Genomic DNA, 25,048 nt, shown 5'->3' with positions numbered 1-25,048 from the left:
TACTATGCTAATAGAGAAAGAAAAAAGACAAACTTGGGGTTAGCAACGTTTTAACACAACTGGAAAAAATGGAGACAAGATATGGTAGAAGTGGAACAAAGAACAAAATGTAATATCAAAATGAAATCCTGCAGCAATGCTCTAGGACTGAGCTGAGTGAACTACCTCAGCCAACTTTTAATGTGCTCTGATTTTTGCAATTTATATTTTTTTCCAAAACTCAACGGAATCAGATAAACAGCCACTGCACATTCTTCGTGGTATACATTATTGTTCCCAATCCTACAATAAGATAAGTCTAACAGGTACAGGCTTCGTACAAATCATGTTCAAAATGAAAGAGCACCAGCAGAGGGAGGCTATTTGGTAGAAATCTGTGTTCATTTCATCAGTCATGATTGACTCACCATTTGTATCTTTAAAGACTCCAGATTCTATACACATTGCTGTTTTGTGAAAGAGAGTAATGGGAATATTGGACGGAGGGAGAAAAGAGATAAAGATTCCAGTACCATAAGACCTTAAGACAAAGTAGCAGAATTAGGCCACAGGGCCTACGGCTGATTCGTTATCCCTCTCTTCATTCTCCTGCCTTCTCCCTGTAACCTTTGACATCCTGGCTAACCAAGAAACTAGCAACCTCCACCCAATGTACTGCACAGTCAGCCATGGCAATACATTCCACAAATCCACCCTCTCGCTAAAGAAACTCCTTCTCATCTCCGTTCTCAATGGTCATCCCTCTATCCTGAAGTGTCTCTCTGGTCCTCAACTCACCCACTACAGGAAACATCCTCGCCACCTAAGCTGTTCAACATTCGATAAATTTCAATGAGATCCCCTATCATTTTTCTAAACACCAGCGAATACAGGCCAAGAGCCATCAAACATTCTTCATAAGTCAGCACTTTCATTCCCAGAATCATTCTCGTGAACCTCTTTTAGACCCCTTCCAAAGTCAGCAAAAATTTTCTTAGATAGGGAGCCCAAAACTGCTCACAACACTATGCATGGTCTGACCAATTCCTTATAAAGCCTCATCATTACATCCTTGCTTTTATAGTCTATTACTCTCAAAATGAATGCTAATATTGCATTTGCCTTCCTTACCACTGACTCAATCTGCAAGGTAACTTTTAGAGAATCCTGCACAAGGACACCCAAATCCTTTTGCACCTTTCATTTTTCTCCCCATTTAGAAAATAGCCTACAAGTTTATTCCTTCTACCAAAGTGTAAGCCATACCCTTCCCAATGTTATATTCCATCTGCCACTTCTTTGCCCAGTCACCCAATCAGTCATCATTCTACAGATTCCCTGCTTCCTCAACACTATCTGCCCCTCCACCTATCTTTGTATCACCAACATACTTGATCATAAAGTCGTAAATTCCACCTCCAAATCATTGACATATAAACAGCATCCACTGACTCTCCTTTGTCTATCCTGCCTGTTATTTCCTCAAAGAATTCCACAGATTTATCAGCTGGCAGATTTGTCAATCTCTAACTGTGTTACAAGATCATCTACTTTATTCTGTATACTGCATACATTCAAATATAACACCTTCATCACCCTTTTTGATTTGCCACCTTATTACACTTCAACTCGTCCCACTGACTGTAATTTTGCCTCATCATAGCACTTGTTCCTGCTGTACTCCATTAATGGGTCTGCCCTGCAGAATAATGATGGTGAGAAGCTTCGACCATCAACAGAAGGATATGATTCTGCTTTCAGATTATCCCTTGAGCAGCTTGTTGGGCAGTTTGGCACATTTGATAGAATATAAAACAGTTCTGCATAGTACAGTTCCTTCAGCTTATGATGTTGTGCGAACCTAACCTTCTCAAAGATCAATCTAATCCTTTATTTTTCTTTCATCCATGTGCCTATCAAAGAGTCTTTTAAATGTCCCTAACATGTTTGCCTCTACCACAAACCCCTGGCAGCCCATTCCATGCATCTACTCTGTGTAAAAATATCGCTAACATCCCCCTATATTTACCTCCAATCACCTAAAAATTAATCCACCTCATATTTGCCATGGGAAAGTGTCTCTGGCTTTCCACTCTATCGATGCCTCTTATCATCTTGTACACCTCGATCAAGACGCCTCTTATTCTCCTTCACTCCAACAAGAAAAGCCCTAGCCCTTCATTTTATCTCCTTAGTATATCTCAGAGGTATGAAAGGAGGCATGGTGAACTGAGCCGGATTCATTTATACATTCACTTGTTCTGATCTGGATATTTGTTAGGATCGCCATCATTTATTACTCATTTAGATACTCTCGAGGTGAGGTGGTCCATCTGATTTTATCCTTTGCAGCATATTTTAATTTTTAAAAAGCTGGTATTTGGTATTTGCTGGCTATTTCAATGGGTAGCTAGCAGATCCATATGTAGATGTCAGAGCTAGATAGAGTGTTTAATCTGATAAATATCTGGGTGCAGGTTGTGTCTGGTCACCAAGGTCACTGGCTCACATCTTTCAGTACTTATGATTGCAGCACTTTTCCCCCCTTCGTGATCAAAACCAATGCTTGCATACTAAATTCAGTCTTCCTTCTACACATTAGGGCAGGGGTGTCTAGGGAAACTTAAACAGTTGGTGGGGATGGAGAGCAAGGAACATAAATCTGAATGGGAAGGTTTTCAGATAGTATCTGGAACAAGCTGTCTGAGAATCTGCTGGAAGCAGATACAACGGTAACAGATAAAAACCATTTTGACGGGTGCTCGGATAGAAATGGCATTGAGGGATATAACTCTGATGTGGGCAAATTGGATTAGCACAGATGGGCATCACGACTAGCATGGACAGGGTGCATTTATGTGCTGTACATTTCTCTGATTCTGTTATTGTTTTTGAAAATGTCACAAAGCCAGGTTTGCAAAAAACTCGTTTCAGCTTGACCCTGATTGGCTCTGGTTTTAACTTCATACCCAAGCAGAGTTGTAGTTACAAGTCAATCACATTGATGTGGACTATCAGACATCTGCACTAGGCAAGATCAGGTGAGGGCATGAAGATTTTTATTCCAGGCTTATTTAATTCATTGAATACAAATTCCCCAGCTGTCATGATGAGATGTGAACTCATCTCCACACCATGAGCCCTGACCTCTGAAGAACTAGACCAGTGATATAATTATTGTGTTAATGAACCATTTGATGAAATCAGCAAAAGAGGATGATTTTTAACCTTCTGACCAACAAGAGGGCTACATAACAGAGAGGAGAGTGTGACTTTTGATGTGGAAAAGCAATTTTTACTTTCCTCAGAGCAGAGCCGGAATAACTTGCCAATCTTCATCTTGTTAAAAATCAACAAGTGATTCTGCTCTGGCACCTCTGCACAGCCTCACTATCCTCATTCATTCACATCTTTCTCCAGACATAACAACTGTGTTAACTTACCCATTGGACTCAAATTTCAGTGGTTAACTTGTGCCACCAGATGGAATTCGCAGCCACTTGTTACAAACTGCATTTGGGCAGCTATTCAGTTGAAAGTGAATCTCTAAAAGAAACAAAAATATTTAAGAAATAAAAGATAATTTCACTGATGTACCTTTAAACTCTGTTGCTCTGTGATTCTAAGAAAGTAAAACGTTAATATACTGTTCCCAATAGGCTGATATAGTTGATGCTGTAATTCTAATACCTACAGACCTTAAGAGACAAATACTTGAACTGGACTGATTCATAACAATGTTATCTATCAGGTAGGTTGAGTTTACTCTGAAGAGTAATATCCATGATTTAATAACTGCATTGTTAATTAGCTCCCCAAATGTGAAAAGGTAAGACTCCATTTGTAACTTAAAAAGTTTCAGTTTTCAGTTTCAACAGCGTTGAATTGCTTAGTGTTGAGAATGGATCAAAGAATACAAAGATCCTTCTATGCAGAATTAAGGTACTCAATGCCTTTAACAATGTTGCTATATTCTGTAAACTCTTCGCCTAATTTTTTGTCAATGTAAACGTGCAAAATGGAAGCATCTTTCACATCATTGCTGAAATAGGAAGCTTGTGCTTTGCAAATGTTTTTTCCATTTCAAGCACCAACATCCAAACAAAACCAAGTCCCCTAACAAAATGATCTGCAGACACTGACTGGGACTACCTTAGTGCAAGCTGCTTAGATGGGAGGAAAACATGAAATGCATCCAGTAGGATTTTCTGAAGCATTATTACAAGATTCCTGGCAGTGTGGGGCTATACTTCACCATCTTCAGAATAATAATGGTCATATGACTTAAGTGTCTGAGGAGGATGCCTTTGGACATAGTGACCATATCTGGTAGACTTATAGTTGATCCTTGAGTTAGGGACCTAAGTTGAAGTAAGGTAGATTTCTAGAGTATAGGGATCTCAGAACTATAGTTTAGGAACAGCTACTGGAGAGGAAATTAACATCTGATAAGTGGGAGGCATTTGAAAGCAAGATAGTACGAGTTCAGAGACAACCTTTCCTTTTAAGGGCAAGAGGTGAAAGTTGGTAAATTTGAGGAACCTTTGTTTCTGAAGGATACTGAAGGTTTGAGCAGAGAAAAGAGGAAAGCATGTCAAGTATAGAAAATTGGAATTCAGCAAGTTACTTGAGGCTTATAAATCAGATAGGGGAAAACAAAAGAAAAAATTAGGAAGGCAAAAAGGAAATTACCTGGCAAATCCCTAATAAGTTTACTAGAAGCAAGGGAGCAGCTAAGGAAGAAATAGGTCCTCTCAGGAACAAGAGGGACAATCTCAGTACACAACCAGGGTTACAAGCGGGATCATAAGTACTGATCATCAGAATTCACCGGGGAAGGAATTCAAAGCTGTGCAGTTGAGGGGCAGCCATAGTGAAATTTTGAACCATGCCTGTATTAGGAAGGGGGAATTGCAAGAAATAATGGTACACATTAGCATGGATAAAACTAAGCATGGTTTTGTACATGGAAGATGATGTCTCAGAAATCTGTATGATGTGTTTTGAGGAAGTAACTGAGAAAACTTATAAAGGCAGAGTGATAAAGGACACAAGTAAAGCATTTGACAAGAACCCACATGGTAAACAGTTCAAAAGGATAAAGCACAAGGGATGAGGGGCATGGTGGCAAATTGGATTAGCTGATAAGAGGCAGAGAATAATGGTGGATGTGTGGCGACCCATTTCCTGGCACATCCGAACCGGCTCACAATTAGATAGCCTACGGGGGTTTGCGAGCACAGAGCTTTGGAGCCTCTGTGCCACGGGGGGCAGGTCGAGAGAGGCTTAAAAGTGAGGCTGAGGATTTCGAATAAAGTTTTTCCTTCGACTGCAGTTACCGACTCCGTGTCGTAATTTTAGCGCTGCGTGTAGCACACCGCTACAATTGGTGACCCCGACGGTCCAAACGATTTTTGGACCAGAAATGACCGATGCCGCCTCTGTTCATGCGGTTTCGTTGAAACTGCCGGGTTTCTGGACACAGCGCCCGAACCTATGGTTCCAGCAAGCCGAAGCCCAATTCCACATTCGCCAGATCACCTCAGAAGACACCCGCTACTACTACGTGGTGAGCTCCCTCGACCAGGACACAGCGGCCCAGGTCGTGGAGTTCGTACAGTCACCCCCGGCAGACGGCAAGTACACGGAATTCAAAGCCCTGCTCCTCAGGACTTTCGGACTCTCACGGCGCGAGCAGGCTGCCCGTTTACTGCACCTGGATGGCTTGGGAGACAGACCTCCATCGGCTTTAATGAATGAGATGTTGTCTCTCGCCGACGGACACACACCCTGCCTCATGTTTGAGCAGGCATTCCTGGAGCAGCTGACCGAGGACATACGCCTGCTGCTGTCCGACGCGGATTTCAGTGACCCCCGGAAGGTGGCAGCCCGGGCGGACTTGCTGTGGAACGCCAAAAAGGTGAGCGGGGCGTCCATCGCACAGATCTCCCAGCCACACTCCCGGCAGCAAACCAGTCCAGGCCCGGCCGTAGAGCCCGCCAACCCCCAGCCCAATGAACTCTGGTGCTTCTACCACCAGCGGTGGGGCACAGAAGCCCACCGTTGTCGCCCGCCCTGCAAGTTCCCGGGAAACGCCAGGGCCAGCCGCCGCTGATGGCTACGGCGGCTGGCCATCAGGATAGCCTCCTGTATGTGTGGGATAGAAGGTCGGGACGCCAGTTTTTGGTCGATACTGGGGCTGAGATCAGCGTTTTACCTCCGACGAGTTACGACACCTGCAGCAGGGCACCGGGTCCCCCCCTGAGGGCCGTGAATGGCAGCACAGTAAGGACCTATGGCACCCGTCAGGTGCAGCTACAGTTCGGCTCCAGCCAGTTCACGTGGGACTTCACACTGGCCGCCGTAGCCCAACCGCTTCTGGGTGCAGATTTTTTGCGGGCTCACAGCCTACTGGTCGACCTGCCCAGGAAGAGACTGGTACACACCGAGACCTTTCAGACGTTCTCCCTGGGTGCAGCCCAGTTGCCAGCCCCTCACCTCGGCTCCATCACGCTGTCCGACAACGACTTCACTAGGGTCCTGGCGGATTTCCCATCGGTTCTGGCACCGCAGTTCACAGTGGCCATGCCCCGACACGGCGTACAGCACCACATCCCGACCCAGGGACCACCCCTCCACGCCCGCGCTCGGCGGCTTCCCCCCGGACAAGCTCCGACTGGCAAAGGAGGAGTTCCAGAGGATGGAGGAATTGGGGATCATCCGGTGATCCGACAGCCCATGGGCCTCCCCCCTGCACATGGTGCCCAAAGCGACGGGGGGCTGGAGACCGTGCGGCGACTACCGCAGGCTGAACGAGGCTACCACACCGGACCACTACACTGTGCCGCACATTCAGGACTTTGCAGCAAACCTGCACGGCGCACGGGTCTTCTCCAAGGTAGACCTCGTCCGAGGGTACCATCAAATCCCGATGCATCCTGACGACGTCCCCAAATCGGCTCTCATCACCCCGTTTGGCCTTTTCGAGTTCCTCCGCATGCCGTTCGGCCTGAAGAATGCCGCACAGACGTTCCAGCGGTTAATGGACGCGGTGGGACAGGACCTGGACTTTGCGTTCATCTATTTGGATGACATCCTCATAGCCAGCAGCAGTCGTCAGGATCATCTGTCCCACCTCCGTCAACTCTGCGCCCGACTGAGTGAGTATGGTCTTACAATCAACCCCGCCAAATGCCAGTTCGGACTCGATACCATTGACTTCCTGGGCCACAGGATTACTAAAGACGGGGCAACCCCTCTGCCCGCTAAGGTAGATGCGGTCCGCCACTTTCCCCGACCCACCACGATCAAAGGCCTTCAGGAATTCGTAGGTATGGCCAATTTCTACCGCCGCTTCCTCCCTTCCGCTGCCCGGATCATGCGCCCCCATTCGCCCTGATGTCGGGCCCGAGCAAGGACATTACCTGGGACGAGGAGTCCGCCGCCACTTTCGTTCAAACGAAGGAAGCTTTGGCGAATGCCGCGATGTTAGTACATCCCAGAATGGACGCCCCTACCGCCCTCACAGTGGACGCATCTAACACAGCAGTCGGTGGGGTGCTGGAGCAACTCATCGCAGGTCGCTGGCAACCCCTGGCGTTTTTCAGCAAACACCTGCGGCCACCCGAGCTCAAGTACAGTGCTTTCGACCGGGAACTGTTGGCGCTCTACCTGGCAATCCGGCATTTCCGGTACTTCCTAGAAGGTTGGCCCTTCACCGCGTTCACGGACCACAAACCGCTTACCTTTGCATTTACGAAAGCGTCCGACCCCTGGTCATCCCGCCAGCAACGCCACCTGTCCTACATCTCTGAATACACGACGGATGTCCGGCACGTCTCAGGTAAGGACAATGTCGTGGCGGATGCACTCTCTCGCCCTACTGTTCATGCCCTTTCCCAAGGGGTAGACTTTGAGGCACTGGCAGAGGCGCAGCAGGCGGATGAGGAGATTCCGAGTTACAGAACCGCAGTCTCCGGTTTGCAGCTCCAGGACCTCCCCGTGGGCCCGGGTGAGAGGACCCTACTCTGTGACGTCGCCACCAGCCAGCCCCGTCCCGTCGTCCCGACAGCCTGGCGGCGCCGTGTTTTGGACTCCATTCATAACTTGGCGCATTCCTCCATCCGGACAACTGTCCGGATGGTTTCCAGCAGGTTCGTTTGGCACGGACTCCGCAAACAGGTCAGTGAATGGGCCAAAACGTGCATACACTGCCAGATGGCCAAGGTGCAGCGGCACACCAAAGCCCCACCGCAGCAGTTCCATCCCGCCCACCGGCGTTTCAATCACATTCATGTGGATATCATGGGCCCGCTGCCAGTGTCGCGCAGAGCACGGCACCTCCTGACTATCGTGGACCGGTTCACAAGATGGCCAGAGGCGGTCCCGCTCACCGACACCACCTCCGAATCTTGCGCCCGAGCCCTGATCACCACCTGGATATCTCGCTTTGGTGTACCGGCCCACATTACCTCCGACAGAGGCGCCCAGTTCACCTCCAGCCTGTGGTCAGCTATGGCCAGCCTTTTGGGGACTCAGCTGCACCACACCACTGCCTACCACCCACAGTCGAACGGGCTAGTGGAGCGTTTCCGCCGTCACCTGAAGTCGGCCCTCATGGCCCGCCTGCGAGGAGCCAACTGGGCGGACGAGCTTCCCTGGGTCCTACTCGGCATCCGCATGGTGCCCAAGGACGACCTGCACGCCTCGTCGGCCGAGTTGGTATACGGCGCGCCCCTGGTCGTCCCCGGGGAGTTCCTACCAGCCCCAAGGGGGCAAGAGGAAGATCCCGCAGGAGTCCTGGGCAGATTACGCGAGAAGCTCGGTAACCTGGCCCCCATACCCACTTCACAGCACGGGCGGCACCCGACCTGCGTACCCGAAGACCTACAGAACTGTAAGTTTGTGTTTGTATAAAGGGGCGGGCATCGGCCACCGCTGCAGCGGCCATACGAGGGGCCGTTTATGGTGCTCCGGAACAACGGGTCCACGTTCGTGCTGGACGTTGGGGGGAAAAAGGAGGTTTTCACAGTGGACCGCCTCAAACCGGCCCATGTGGACCTGGCGCAACCGGCCGAGTTTCCAGCACCTCGGCACAGAGGCCGACCTCCCAAGCAGGTTCTGGCCCAGACTGTGGACAATGGGGGGTGTATCGCCAGTTCTGGGGGGGGGGGGGGTTATGTGGCGACCCATTTCCTGGCACATCCGAACCGGCTCACAATTAGATAGCCTACGGGGGTTTGCGAGCACAGAGATTTGGAGCCTCTGCGCCACAGGGGGTAGGTCGAGAGAGGCTTAAAAGTGAGGCTGAGGATTTCGAATAAAGTTTTTCCTTCAACTGCAGTTACCGACTCCGTGTCGTAATTTTAGCGCTGCATGTAGCACACCGCTACAGATGCATATTTGACTGAAAGTCTACAGCAAGTGGTATTCCACAGGGATTAACGTTGCGACCTTTGTTATATGTAATATGTATACTCAGCACCAATTTATTAGGTACATTCACCTGCTCGTGAATGCAAATATCTAATCAGCCAATCACGTGGCAGCAACTCAATGCATAAAAGCATGCAGACATAGTCAAAAGGTTCAGTTGCTGTTCAGACCAAACATCAGAATGCGGAAGAAATGTGATCCAAGTGGCTTGCTGGTGCCAGACGGGGCGTTTTGAGTATCTCAGAAACGGCCGATCTCCCGCACAACAGTCTCGAGAATTTACAGAGGATGGTGCAAAAAAATAACAGAAAATATCCAGGGAGCAGCAGTTCCGTGGACAAAAATGCCTTGTTAATGAGAGACGTCAGAGTAGAATGGCCAGACTGGTTCAAGCTGACAAGAAGGTAACAGTAAGTCAAACAACCATGTGTTACATCAATGGAATGCACAGCACATTGAACCTTGAAGTGGATGGGCTACAGAGGCATAAGACCACACACATACAGAAATACCCTCAGTGGCCACTTTATTAGGTACCTCCCGTTCCTAATAGAGTAACCACTGAGGGTATATAAGCATGGATGAGAATATAAGTGATTATTTTGCAGGTGCCACAAAAATGGTGGGAGTTGTAGATAATGAAGAAGATTGCCTAAGATTACAGTAGGACACAGATGGAAAGTTGAATGGACAACGGCAGATAAAATTTAACCCAAACGAATGTAAGGTTGTGCATTTGCGTGGTCAAATTCTAGTTGGACATAGAGAGTAAACTGGAGAACCTTCAGGGGCACTGATGAACAGAGAGGCCTTGAGATGAAAGTTTCATCACACTGAACGTTGGTGCCCCCTGAGGTTGTGTGCTCAGCCCACTGCTGTCCATACTGCTGACTCACTACTACACTGGCAGGTCCAGCTCAAAGTGCATCAAGTTCGCTGATGATACCACGCTGTTTGCCTCATTGGCAACAACGATGAGTCAGCACACAGGGAGGAGGTAGGCCTGTCAAATGGTGTGAGTACAACAATCTGAGTCTTAACATGGACAACACAAAATAGATGATTATGGTCTTCAGGAGTCACAGGTTAACCACACTCCATTGCACATCAATGGCTCTACTGTGGAGAGAGAGAGAGAGAAGAGCACAACGTTCCATGGTGTGCACATAATGGATGATCTAACCTGAACCCACAACACTTTGAGGATATTGAGGCCTGTAAGGCTCCCCACCCGCATTCTAACAACTTTCTACAGGAGCACCATTGAGAGTGGCTGCATCATCGTGTGGCACGGAAGCTGCAAGACGTCGGAGCACAAAACCCTACAAGTAAAAACTACTTAGAGGAACACTGGGTTCTCCCTTCCCCCATTTGCGACACTTAATGGAGTGTTGCATGCAAACAGCTCGAAGCATTGTTCAGGATCCCTAGCACCCATCCCACAACCTCTTTGACCCACTACCATCAGGACTAGGATTGCCAGACTAGATAGCTATTTCCTCCCCCAGGCTGCGAGACTAACCTGCCATCACACGGGTCTCATCACCAGGACAACGAGCTGGTTATTTTTCTGCTTAGATGTACTGTGCAGTTCATGAGCATTTGAATTAATTTTTATCTTATTTGTGATAACATTTTGTTGTGAGTGTGAAAGTGAGAGTGATAGATACGTGTGCTGTGGGTACAATGTGGTCCAGAGGTACACTCAAGTTTAATTGTTTATCAACCATACATGAGTACCACCAAATGAAACACCATTACTCCAGGGCCAAGGTGTGAAACAGAGTACCAAAAGTTATGCACAGCATAACTATGACAGCAATAAACAAGGTCTACAAAAAACCAAAATCGGCCAAGTCCGAGTCCATGAACATTGTCGGCAAGAACAAGCCCACAGCAGTCTGCAGATGAACGCAATCCAGCTCGTCTTCCACTGAGCAAACACTGGAAAGCAGCACCAACAACAGCATGAATGTTACATCTCACCACATCCATGATCACAGCCGGCAAGAGGGCATCACGAGACTAGTTCACGCTACAACCGCAACCACACAGCTCCCTCACTGTCAGGCCCACCCACAAACGAGTGAACCAGACTTGCAGCATTCCACATTACCAAGGTCCAACAAGGTCTTGCTACCACAAGAAAAATGACTAAGACAATCTCTCAGTGTTAATACTGCACACTGCCTTCATGCACCAACTCCAATGCCTCTCTGTAGCAGGCACCAATTCCTGCTCCAGCACAAAGAACAACTCATTGAAGGGATAGATGTGCAGTACTTTAAGTTCTTAGTGTTCAGCAGTGTCCTGCGATTGTAAAAATGACACTTAAAAAAAGAGTAACACCTTGGTTGGCCCGGTAGAGGATACTGCCACTTTACCAGATTATTTGGTTGTACACATGTACAGTCAGATGACAAACTTGAACAGGGTGGCACAGGTGGATAAGGTAGTGAAAAAGCACATCTGGTATGTTGCACAGGTTGGCTCACTAGTTCGAAGAGTTTGGATATCATGTTGTAGATGTACAGACACATTGGTTAGACTGCAGAGTATTTTGTACAATTCTGGTCATGATACTACAGGAAGAATGGGGTATCAATAGAGAGAGTGCTCCTCCTTAGATGGAGAGATGTTACCCCGCCCACGCATGCTCAATGGCTTAATGATATTACGTCATGCTTAGACCTTGAAAAAATTCATTATTCAGTTCTTAATTCGGATATAAAGTTCCATAAGGTCTGGGGACCTTTTATTGAGTACTTTCATAACCTTCCTCTTAACTAAGGTTTTTTTTTCGGTCCCTTGCTTTCAGCTCTTTTTTTTTGGTAGTAGGCATTATTATCTTCTGTCGCTAAGTGTATTTACAGTTTTGGGGGTTTGAATGTCCTGATTTATACTCTCTATATTGTGTTGTGGTTGGACTGGAGTTTTTTTGTGTTGCGGGGCTTGGGGAGGATACTAATTTTACATGTCTTCAATTTGGGTGCTTTCTCAATTATCTTCTTTTGTATTATATTATTACTGTATGTTTATTTTTGCACTGTATTAATGTTCTTCATTTTGATTTGGGGTTTTTTTCTATCTGCAGCGATGTAGAAAATGCATTAAAAAAACTAATAAAAAAAATAGAGGGAGTGCAAAAAGATTCACTGGAGTACTACCTGAATGTGGGCTGTAAGGAGGAGAAATTTAAAGGAGATCCCAGTGATATGTTTTTCACACAAGGTGTGGTGAGTATCTGGGATGAGCTGCCCAAGGAGATGGCAGAAGCAGATACAATTGCAATGCTTACGATGTTTTTAGGCAGGAAAGACGAAATTATAGGCACTGATAGGCTTCACAGCAACAAGGACCAGATGGGCCAAAAGGGTCTGTTTCTGTGCTATACTCTTCCAAGATCTATGGTTTTTTTTTAATGTAATGGTGAACTGACAAATAACAACTGCAAATAATTCACAATCAAAATTAATTGCATATTATGTGGGTACTTTTGTGTCTAACTTCCACTCTGAGCACACAGTATCTGGCACTGTGAGCCTGATGAAACAGTGGCAAGTGCAAGATGCTCAAAGGAAAATAAAAGCAGACTCACAGAATGTGTTCTTATCTACTACTGTTTATAATATTCTGAATTCAGCAGTAAAAATTCATAAGGCTAAAGTCTGATGTACTGCAGAAAAGGTCAAGATGAGGCATAGAAACCATTGCTCACTTCTCAAGAAAAAAAACAAAGTATCAATTTAAAATTTTTTAAAAACCCAACAACAAAATCAGTTATGTTGACATCAATGGTCTACACTGCACATCTTTGACACAAATTCCATTTATTATTCAGCTAATGAACTGCGGAGCAGACTGTGGATTCTTTTTAAATCACCAGGGTAGTTATTTTGGTGTAACCATCTCTCAAACTAATGAGCATATGTACTAAAACCAAAAATAAATCTTTGCTGAAAATAAACAAAACTCAACAACATTCTCTTCAAATGCACAGAACAGAAACTGCAAGAATGCTCATCCACCAGTCTTATAATTATATTCCTCACCTTTGAAAGCCAAACATAAATTTGCCAAAGGTTAAATCAGACATTCAAAATGGCTAGTTCAGTATTTGACAAAAGGGCACCTTTTCCCAATGACAAATCAGTGTATTTATAGGTAAGAACCAACAGCAGTTTTATGAACAGATACACATTGTTCTGAAGCCATATACTTCTTATACTAAAAATATTCTAAGTATTCATAATCTAAACCCCCACCGGCCTTTTACCACTTCTCACCTGCCTATCATTTCCGCCTGGGTCCCCCCCTTCCTCTTCTCTTATAGTCCACTCAGATTCCTTCTTCTCTAGCTCTTTACCTTTCCCACCCACCTGCCTTCACCTATCACCTTCCAGCTAGCCTCCTTCCGCTAACCACACTTTTTTATTCTGGCCTCTTCCCCCTTCCTTTTCAGTCCTAAAGAAGTGCCTTGGCCCGAAACATCAGTTGCTTATTCATTTCCATTGATGTCTGACCTGCTGAGTTCCTCTAGCATCTTGTCTGTGTTGCTTTGCGTTTCCAGTATCCGCAGACGTTCTCATGTTTATCATATTCTTCTCATGCTTTCTTAAAGATTTCAAAAATCTTCTATACAAAATAAAACCAAAGTAATTCCAACTAACATAATCTGATTGTAGACTTCAGGAGAAGGAAACCAGAGGTCCGTTAGCCAGTGGATTCAGTTCAGTACATCACAGGTCAAAACCCTTCCAAGCATTGAGCACGTCTACAGGAAACATTGTAGTGAAAAAGCAGCATCCATCATCAAAGATCCTCACCACCCAGGCCATGCTCTTTTCTCTCTACCTCCCTCAGGTGGAGGGTAGAAGTGCCTCAGGACTTGCACCACCAAGTTCAAGAACAGTTACTACCCCTCAATCATCAGGCTCTTTGAACAAAAGGAGATAACTACATTCATTCAATGACTCTTTTATGTTGTTATTTCATGCTCATTATTTATTTATATCCGCATTTGCAGTTTGTTGTCCATTGTTTCCAGTTACTGTTCTATAGATTTGCTAACTATGTCTGCAGAAAAAGGATCTCATTCAAACTGTTGCCTCTTCCCCACTAACCTTTGTCAATCTCAAAATCTGCTAAATCTCAGTATTCCTCCAGCTCTGGCATCCAGCAATGCCTTCATACTTAATTCCCTTCTCAAACCTTTGCTTTCCTCTTCTCCTCTGTTTCTTTTAAAATCTACTTTTTCAATTACTCAGTCACTATGCTAATATTTTGTTCATTGGCTAACAGTGCCTCAGTAAAGATCCTTGGAAAATGTTTGAGGTTTTAGAAGTGTCATAACAATTTGTAGCAGATTACACATTACTGTCTGTGGGGGATCAGTTCAGTGAGAATCAGGTATGATACATAACACCATGTTCATCCTCAGACAGAGACACAATGGACCAAGGCACAGCATCTCTTGACTGCAAAACAGCACACATAAGTAATCATTTGTAATCAGTTGGGCACTGACAGGCGGCACTTCAATAAATAATTATGGATTACTTTTACTGAAAACAAATGTTATAGGTGTAAAATGGTTAGAAGGCTTGCTGCAGTTCAAAAGCTGTGATTCAAACTTGCATAGAGCAAGGTTGCCTTTTGGCTCACCACAGCAGGCTTTCTTTGTGGTAAAATTATTCAGTCAATTCGACTCCACTGTTCTATCCATGGCCCTGTTAATTTTTCAATTTGATTAATCCCCTTCTGGAGATATGATTAAATTCACTCATTTAGATCACAGAAATTTTCCAACCATGAAGTTTCCCAATGTTGTTTTTTTTAATCAAGTATATTACACCAGTAAACTTGTGTTATTAATATAATCTCTATGGAGCTATTGTCACTGCTGCAAGGCATTAGCGGTATCTATTGGAACGCAGACTGACAGAGCAGTGTGACATGATACCATCAATACCTTGTTCGGTTTTGGTTTACGCAACCTCTATGGCTGCAGCCTTGGTTTACATGTTTACAAGCAGATTTTTCATGAGAATAGGCTTAGTTTGCGTACAAATTGTCCAATCTACCATGATGGCAGCCATGTATTGGGCAGCTTCTGTTTGTGCTACACTGAAAAACAGGGTATGGTTGGGTCCACAAGCTTTAACAGGACCTTGTTGTCACTTCCTGAGTCCAGAAATTATCCCCCCCCCCCTTCCCCAGTTTATTTATTGCTGTAGGTTCCAGCAGCTGCAGTCTCATGTCTCCTCATTCGAGTCCTCTAATGAATAATGTCATCTTTTAAGGAGCTGATATCTGATGTTTCCTTCCTTCCAATCCCAATGGAAATTGACAACTTATACCTGGTGACTAATCATAACCAATCCCAACCCTATGGTAGTTACCATAGCTTATCAAATTAGTCAATATCTGAACTGGTGGTTGCACATGTCACGATGAGTGACATTACCCACCTTCATGGCCTGATGAGCCATGAAACATGACCTGGCTTAGTCCACCTAATGTACTTCAGTTATGTGAGGCTGACCAAAGTGGAGTTAGAGGGAGAAGAGTGGGAGATGCATGCTATACAATCCCCTGAGACAATACCCCTTAGCTCTATGTTCATCTGCAAAGTAACAAGGCAGAACAGATTTAAGTAATTGGTAGAAAGATTGGAGAGGAATTGAAAGAAAAATGGTGTAACTCCAACAAAGGGTTGGGGTCTGGAATTTACTATCTAAAAGGTATGGAGGAGGCAAAAATTGTCAGTACAGTCAAAAAGTACCAGTAAGAACATGATAGGCCATAGTTTATAATAGAGTTCTTTCTGTGCCATAATTTCTATAATTCCTCTTCAAAACACATAGTTTGGCTGTAATTGGTGAATGCTAACATAACTGGTTCTAGCGTTCTTAAAATTGGATCATGTTGTGATGTTCTAAGGCGATAAACAACGTGATTAACATTGGGTGGTTGCTGAATCACAGCAAATAAATATTCTATGTGCTGTGCACCAAATTATACAGTTAAATCATACATCACAACTGCACAACACGATCCCTTTCAACATTTTCTGGTGCTCGCTAATTTAGCTCAGCATAACCAAAATATCAAGCATTTAGATATTTAACTTGGATCAGCTAAAAGAAAGTTAACATCAACAGCCCAGTGCATAAAGAAGTCCTACTGAGTGCATAATGCTTTTTGTCCGCCATATTTCAAAGCTTCTGACTACATAGCTAGAAAAGATTTTGATTTATTGCAGAAAAGATGTCACTACCAATTAAAATTAGCCCACAATAGGCTCAACCTACCAAACAAACTAGCTTTTGGAAATGGTCATTATAATTCAACAAAGTGACCAGAAAAAAATGCTTCTCACATTTCATATAGGGTTGAAACAATACATTTCAATGAGATTTGTACATCTGGATTGGTCTAGCTCCAATTATCTGAACATAGGGGGAGTTGCACTGATGTTGCTGCCAGGAGCCCACACAAAGAAAGACAGCAGCGTATTTGATTGGGTCATCATTTGGAGCTAAAGTCAGGTCAGATACCAAGTCTTTGATTACATCTCACCGTCAGTACAAAAGGCTGCTGAATCCTGAAGTGGAACAAAGAGAAATTTCTTTCTGACACTGTAACCAAATTGTTGGAATTTTGTGCAATTATACAATGAGTACAGCTTTCCAACAAACGTACCCTAAAAGGCATTGTTGCTTTAAACTAGCGAGGCACATTATGAAACAAAAATCAATCTTGCTTCACATTGTGTTTTGTTTCTTCATATATTATGTTAAATAAGTGATCCTATTGGTTTATTACTACACCTTCTGAAACACAGAAGGAAACCACATGAGAATACAAAAAAAATCAATGAATCTAATGCATACAAAAGGGGATTTCACTGATGTGACCCTGGAGCCATGCACGTCTAGATAACTAAATTCCTAATTGTAAAGATGCAGAGCTTGGATTATGAGTATGACTGGTGAGACAGCGCCTGGGAGGATTTCCAAAGCAATTTGTAACAGTTGTCCTTTCTTCAATAAACTGTGGTATCATTATTGATTCCATACCAGTGAAGCTTTGGTGGAGCTAAGAAATGGAAATTCAGTTTGGTAATTCATGTTCTCTTAAGTGCTATGTGGTTGATTTATTATGCAAAATTGAAATATGCATGACAACTAATGGTGCAAATAACACACAATGAAAACTTCAATTAGGCAGTTCCTTGAAGCACCAAGGAATATGCACGGTTCACAGAGGTGATGTCAATTCACAAGCAATACTCAATTGGACTGGCCCCAAAATATTTACTTAACACAGTGTTAACTACATAAAGGAAACAGGGCATTTACCGCAGGAATATTCCCTGAACCTACCTTTTTTTTAAAAAAGCATCGTCAATCACGTTCAGCCTTACTACTGACTGTAACTCTGCCTTCTGGTATAAAAATGATTGCCAGTTCTATGTGGGAAGAGTGTGCTTTATGCTCTACACAAAAGTGAGTGCAAGGTTAGACTAGGACTCCACTGCTGACCTCAACACATTTCACAAATGCTTTTGAGAAGGCTAAGCACTACCCCAAGAATTTTCAAATACACTTGTATCTTCTTTATAGATTAAAACTATCCTGCTCATTATTGTTCTGTTCTGAAGCAGAAGCAATGCGTGACTTCACCCTTTAGGAAGGGATATGTGGAGCTACCCGTACCCCATGATCAAGCTGATTTACTTATGCCAAGCATCCTTTCCATATTCATATCCTAACTCTAAACTAGCCTCTACATTTACTCACCTCTTAATCAATGTCAGCAAGACCAAGAAGGAAAGTAGAGGTCTATGAGCCAGTTGTCATCAGAGGATCAGAGATGGAGAGAGTAAGCAACTTTAAGTTCCTTGGTTATTTTTCCAGAGAACCTATCCTGGGCCCAGCACGCAAGTGCAATTACAAAGAAAATACAACAGGGCCTCTGCTTCCTTGGGAGTTTGCAAAGATTCAGCATGACATCTAAAACTTTGATAAGTTTCTATAGATGTGTAGTGGAGAGTATATTGACTAGCTGCCTCATAATCTAGCGTAGAAACACCAATGCCCTGAATGCCCTTCTGCAAAAAGAAATGGATACGGCCCAGTCCATGACAGGTCTAAAGCCCTCCCACCCAATGAGAACATTTATATGAAACGTTGCTGCAGGAAAGCAGCATCAATCATCAGCATCCCCCACATCCAGGACATGTTTTCTTCTTGCTGCTGCCATCAGGAAGAAAGTACAGGAGCCAAAGGACTCGCCACCAGGTTCAGGAACAGTCATTACTCCTCAGCCATCAGGCTCTTGAACCAAAGGGGATTAATTTTACTTGCCCCATCACTGAAATGTTCCCACAACCTATGGACTCACTTTTAAGGACACTTCACCTCATGCTCTTGATATTTATTGCTTATCTATTTGTTATTATTTCTTTCTTTTTTGTCTTAATGTCCACTTGTGCCATTATTTTCATAGATCCACATTTCTTATGCATAAGACTCTAGGAAAATACAAAAAAAGAGCTTTTCAAAGTTGTTCTAATGTGTTGCAAAATTTTTTGATGTGTATGTAAGTATCAAGAAGAAAATAGCTATCAGGCTTACCATTTGCACTTGTGAAATAAATGGGTTGTTGAATCCAGATTTAAAAGATCACATAAGAATCTCTGTAAAACCCATAGAATAACATGAACTGACCATCGCTCTCCTTGTGTCTGTTTAGCACTCAGACAATGTCTGATCTATACTTCAACAGTATTTACTTCGTGTAATCCAAATAACTTTAAGCACTTGCCTTACAAATTCATAACTATCATTCTGAATAAGAATCACACTGGTTTCTATTGTGCCACAACTATCAATCTGAACTAGAATTTATTATCTTTGTAGCTAACATTTGTACCTTGCAGTTGAGCTTGAGAGTAGTTTGACATTATAGAAGCTTATTATGGTAGAGGTGTGCTCAGTAAGGTTGAGTGTGATAAAGACTGCGGTTCTGTAACATCGGCCTGGAATTTGTGAGGAGAATACCAGTGAGGCCACTGGAGTTCATAATGTGAGGAAATCTGATGACAACTCTTTGGAATACAAGAACTATTATATTCCAAAAGCAGTTCACAGAGAAGCTCTACTCCTCCCATGATAGGCTGGTGCAGACTTCCAGGCAGTTAACGTGGACTTGGTGCATTTAAAGCATTCTTATAGAAAAGCATTAAAATTATTCAGTAATTCCTTAGCAATGCAGTGAGTCATAATTCATTCTACACTGCCTCCCTTACCTAACAGAAACCTAATTTTCGATTTATCCCTGTAAATTTTAATATGAAAATTACATTTCCTTAGTTTTAAATCTCTTGTACTTTTTCTTGTTTATTCTCACTTGCATTTAATCCTATAGAATATGTTTTAGAGTTATAAAAGTCAGAGGTTTTTTTTTAAACTCCAGGTTTATTGTCAGTCAGAATGCTGCCTGTTTGATGATATCACTGCTTCTGGCTGCCACAGATATTCAATGGCGATTGCAACAAACATTGTGAAAGGAAATGCACTGTTATTTGTGTTGTTGGACTTTATGGGCAAGATTCTCACTGTCAGTGGCAACTGTCCAGCTGACATAAACATCAGGGACATTCTGCTCCACGCTGAGGAATTTGGACTTTTTTTATTCTCCCCACTGTAAACTTGGCTGAAGTCTCAGATCGTCAAGCTCCTTCTCCCCATCATTTGAAAGCCTGTTTGATCTAATATTAAGTCACTTTTCATAATATTTGCTCTACTTTTCAGGGTGCATTTTTGTTTCTGGTGTAAAACAGTTCATGATGTTCTCTATTTGAAATGTTCCAACCATAAATCCATGTTATGGATATTGAGCCCACTGATACTTGGCAACTTTGAGACACATTTAAGCTTGGACATTCTTTTATACAAATGGCAGAGTTCTGTTATTCTACAAACCCAAACTGACAAAAGAAACGTTTTGGAGCTGTGCCAAGTATACTCTTGGCTTTGAGCACAGTTTTAGTGGTTTGACTAGAACAAGTCAGAAAACACCGATAGAAGTAGGATTTCTTAGCCTTCTCTCCAGAAAGCCTTTTTATAAAAATAATCTAAATCTTCTTAGCAGTATGGTAGCCAGGCTATTAACAGATTAATCCATCTCAGGTTTGCATTTAAATAACCTAAGCATACTGTGAAAAAAAAACTCAAAGTATAATTTCTTTGTAAATAATTTTTGGTTCATCTAAGCATGCGGTATTACCATTGCTTGTACAATCAACATTTATTTCCCTTGAGATGTGAGTGATGAGATATCATTTTTACCACTGCAGTGATTCTAGTGAAAAAAGCCCCAGTGATGTTAGATAGAGTTCCAAGCCATTGACTCAGAGGCCTCTGATACAGATGAAAATCCTCAATATGGATTGATATTTAGTCAAGACAGACCATGAGAATTTTTGAAAAACCTGCAAGTAAACAGCTAAAATGTAACAGGCATATCTGTATCTTGAACTAAAGAATACTTCTTTGTTAGTCCAACTCTGTTAGCTTAAATGTATTTAATTGCTTCAAATGTGAGCGTTGCTTTATTTTGGTATGTCAACATCTTTTGAACAATTCTAATTTTAAAAAGTATACTTTTCTCCAGTAACCCCTCCTGTATGTTTTAAGTGTCAAAAACATTGACAGACATCTGAAGATACTGTAGGCTTTGAGTGAAGAGCCTGGCAGTGGGATTATGTTGACTCTCAGGGAAAGTGCAGCTGACCAACTTTGTGGTGCTAGGACAGATCATGTGCTGAATTAAGCTGTGCTTAGCCTCAGCAATGAACTTGGACACTGCCTCCCAGCAGAGGACTAAGCCGGAAGCCACAATGGAAGAAACAAGCATGGCTTCATTGGAAGATTCCATTAGTTTGCACTTGCAGAGCAAGCAAGTATACCACTTTTCTTGGTGCTGAAGGAAAATCAGTCATGGCACAAACGATGAACACTGCGTAATTACTTCTGCTAGCAGAATGTTTGTGCGTGACTGCGTGTGTCTGCGCGCATGTGCACCTGTTTAACTCTGGCTTAGTCTCTTGATGGTAGGGAGCGGATGATGCAAGTAAAGCTAATTATGGAATAAAAACAGGAGAATAATTCAAGATAGTAATTTAGGAAATATTTTGAATAATGTAGTAAATGATTGTGAAATTGCAGCATAAATTACAATAAAGATCGTTTCTGAACGAAAGTTTTATCACACATTCTATATCCTCCTCTAGGCACCTTTGAAAAACCCGAGTCGTTTTAAATAAATGCAAACTAGTGATCCCCTTCTACCACTGCTGTTCAGTTTAGAAACTTTTGAAGAAGTGGGCTGAATTTATCTAATGTTCTATTAATTCTGTTGCACTGTTAAATCACGTGCACTTTCAAAATAATCTTTGGATACAATAGGGTCTTTTAAGAGACTTCTGGATAGGTACAGGGAGCTTAGAAAAATAGAGGGCTATGGGTACCCCTAGGTAATTTCTAAAGTAAGTGCATGATTAGCACAGCTTTGTGGGCCGAAGGGCCTGTATTGTGCTGTAGGTTTTCTATGTTTCTGTAGATATCTTTATCCTACTCCCTTACAGTTTCTTGTCTATTTTGGGTGGCTGGGCACTGATGATTTACTAGGGTGGAGAAAAGGATGGAAAGTAGGTGACTTGAAGTGGTCCGTTCCTTCATTTTTTTCTTTCAAAATCTTTCCCTCCCACTTAGGGATGTGTTGACAAAACATTTGGGAATTTGGTTACCAACAGAAACTTCAGATTTGGGAGATTGGAGAGGAAGCTTAAATTACAGATGTTCAAGTGAATATTGGTTTGAGACCGACTTAACTTGGCATTGTTTTCCAGCAGTTATTCTCCATTTCATCTTATATTAAAGTTCTGTCTCAGTATCTTTTGCTCATACCCAATTGCGGAATATCAGTCCTTAGGGATAATGTCTAACAGTTTATATTACAGTCTGATGATTAATTTTTAGTTTTCCAGTATGTTTGTAGACTTCCAATGCTTAATATTTTAACTACAAAATAATTCTATGAGAAGGAATGGAACTTGATCAATATGTTACTTGTTTATCTCACATATTAAAAGTCAAGGACAAGTTCAATACCATGAAAATAAGCTAAGATTTTCATGATTTTTCAAAAGCACATTTGTCTTTAAGCTGCAGTTTGTGTTGTTGTCCCCTTTACCTTAAGTTAAATGAGAGTAACTTCTCAAGTGGATAGGAGTGGTGAAATAAGCCATCGTTCTGTGACGTCATGCCCCCACTTAGTAAAGGGAAGCAAAGCACTGAATCCAGCCATTGCTGCAAATCATGTTCAGTTTCTGAGCTGCTGCTGAAATGGGTTCATCATGAACTGATACCAGGATGAGAGTTAGCCTAAGGTCAGCATCACATGTAGAAGAGAGTGACAGCTACTTGGAGCCAGGGAACTCAAGATGGATAAGGTTTTGCGGCAATAGAAGTTAACAAAAAGGTCAAAGTGAGAATTGAGGCCATGCAAACCTGTTAAAGTGTCATCGTTTCATCTGGGGATATGCTCATGCCCAATCATTCTTTTCTTATCCCAAAACCTATTAATGCCTTGGTGGTTCAAACCTGACCTTGAGCATCTGTCTCTCTCCTCTCCCTGGGCTTTCTTAGTTCAGATTTGCAATGTATCTCAAATCTCACCAATATCTGTTGGGTCAAGGGATTCAGCGGAGAAAAAATGATGGTGACTTGCATCTTTCATTCCCGTCCTCCATCTTAATTCTGGCATTGAGAAACGTTCAATGTTCAAGGTAAATTTATTATCAAAGTATATATAAAGTACTGTGGCGACCCAACTCCTAGTGCACTCAAACCGGCTCACAAATAGCCAGCGCCGGCACAAAGGCCAGTCCCAAAAGGGAGCCAGGTCTGCTTCACCAACAAAGGGAAAAGCCTGCAGGGGATTGTGAGTGCGTGCCCCTACAGCATCCGCGCCCGGGGAGGGCGGGATCAGGGAGGCTTTAAAGCAAGGCTGTGAAGTTCGAATAAAATCTTTCTTTAATTGCAGTTTACCGACTCCATGTCGTTATTTTAGCGCTGCATGTAGCGCACCGCTACAATTGGTGACCCAGACAGTCCAAACGATTTTTGGACTGGAGATGAACGGCGCCGCATCTGTTCATGCAGTTTCGTTGAAACTGCCAAGCTTCTGGATGCTGCGACCTCACCTATGGTTCCAGCAAGCAGAAGCCCAATTCCACATTCAGCAGATAACCTCAGAGGACACACGTTACTACTACGTGGTGAGCTCCCTCGACCAGGACACAGCGGCCCAGGTTGAGGATTTCGTACAGTCTCCCCCAGCAGACAGCAAGTACATGGAATTCAAAGCCCTGCTCATAAAGACTTTCGGACTCTCACGGCGCGAGCGGGCTACCCGTTTACTGCACCTGGCTGGCTTGGGAGACAGACCTCCATCAGCTTTAATGAATGAGATGTTGTCTCTGGCCGGCGGACACAAACCCTGCCTCATGTTTGAGCAGGCATTCCTGGAGCAGCTGTCCGAGGACATACGCCTGCTGCTGTCTGACGCAGATTTCAGCGACCCCCGGAAGGTGGCAGCCCGGGTGGACTTGCTGTGGAACGCCAAAAAGGTGATTGGGGCGTCCGTCGCACAGATCACCAGGCCACGCTCCCAGCAGCAAACCTGACCAGGCCCGGCCACAGAGCCCGCTAACCCCAGAGGCAGGGGTGAGGAGACCAACGAACAATGGTGCTTCTACCACCAGCGGTGGGGCGCAGAAGCCCGCTGCTGTAGCCCACCCTGCAAGTTCCCGGGAAACACCAGGGCCAGCCGCCGCTGATGGCTATGGCGGCTGGCCATCGGGATAGCCTCCTGTATGTGTGGGACCAGCGGTTGGGACGCCGTTTTTTGGTCGACACTGGTGCCAAGATCAGCGTCTTACCTCCGACGAGTTACGACACCAAGCAAAAGGGCACCGGGTCCCCTCCTGAGGGCCGTGAACGGCAGCACGGTACGGGCCTACAGCACCCGTACGGTGCAGCTACAGTTCAGCTCCAGCCGGTTCGCGTGGGACTTCACACTGGCCACCGTAGCCCAACCGCTTCTGGGTGCGGATTTTTTGCGGGCTCACAGCCTGCTGGTCGACCTGCCGAGGCAGAGACTGGTCCACGCTGAGACCTTTCAGACGTTCTCCCTGGGAGAAGCCCAGATGCCAGCCCCACACCTCGACTCCATCATACTGTCCAACAACGACTTCACCAGAGTCCTGGCGGATTTCCCATCGGTCCCTACCGCCCTCACAGTGGACGCCTCTAACATGGCAGTCAGTGGGGTACTGGAGCAACTCATAGCTGGTCGCTGGCAACCCCTGGCGTTTTTCAGCAAACACCTATGACGACCCGAACTCAAATACAGTGCTTTTGACCGGGAACTGTTGGCGCTCTACCTGGCAATCCGGCATTTCAGTTACTTCTTAGAAGGTAGGCCCTTCACCGCGTTCACGGACCACAAGCCGCTTACCTTTACATTCACGAAGGTGTCCGATCCCTGGTCGTCCCGCCAG

At 44.2% G+C, this 25,048-nt stretch overlaps 1 protein-coding gene across 1 annotated transcript in view; it reads right to left on the bottom strand.

The window, feature by feature from the left end:
- Positions 1-25,048, bottom strand: part of fat3a (FAT atypical cadherin 3a) — a 570,475-nt gene that overhangs the window by 509,407 nt on the left and 36,020 nt on the right. Inside the window, exon 2 of the mRNA XM_059964604.1 lies at positions 3,423-3,525. The gene's annotated coding sequence lies outside the window, so the exon portion shown is untranslated. The remainder of the gene's footprint in view (positions 1-3,422; positions 3,526-25,048) is intronic.

This window comes from Hypanus sabinus, chromosome 3 (assembly GCF_030144855.1).
Source record: "Hypanus sabinus isolate sHypSab1 chromosome 3, sHypSab1.hap1, whole genome shotgun sequence".
In the NCBI taxonomy this organism is placed as follows: domain Eukaryota; kingdom Metazoa; phylum Chordata; class Chondrichthyes; order Myliobatiformes; family Dasyatidae; genus Hypanus; species Hypanus sabinus.
Note: the sequence above shows the minus strand (reverse complement) of the source record. Positions and strands in the feature narration are given on the sequence as shown.